Source organism: Nicotiana attenuata, unplaced genomic scaffold (assembly GCF_001879085.1).
Source record: "Nicotiana attenuata strain UT unplaced genomic scaffold, NIATTr2, whole genome shotgun sequence".
Taxonomy (NCBI): domain Eukaryota; kingdom Viridiplantae; phylum Streptophyta; class Magnoliopsida; order Solanales; family Solanaceae; genus Nicotiana; species Nicotiana attenuata.
Genome location: NW_017677512.1, coordinates 17,437 through 17,864, shown reverse-complemented (window position 1 = coordinate 17,864; position 428 = coordinate 17,437).

Genomic DNA, 428 nt, shown 5'->3' with positions numbered 1-428 from the left:
ACTGGTATACAGACTTGCTATCTACCATTTGTAGTCCAAAAACTTTAGCAGCAACAAACTTTTTCAACCGGCATCTCGGTTTTGTATTCTTTTCAAGCGCAGTCCACAGTTCCTTTGACGTTTCCACGCCACTGTAGACGTTATACAAAGCATCCTCCAGCCCGCTTAGAATATAATTCTTGCACAAAAAATCTGAATGCTTCCACGCCTCAATCACGAGAAAGCGTTCAGTTTCTGGAGTTTCGTCGGACAGCACAGGAACATCTTCCTTGATGAACTTCTGGAGACTTAGAGTAGTCAAATAGAAGAACATCTTTTGCTGCCAGCGCTTGAAATCAATCCCGGAAAATTTTCCGGGTTTCTCCGCCGGTGCCAATGCTGCCGGTGTCGTTCGACTTGTTGAGGCATTGGCAGTCACCATTGGAACA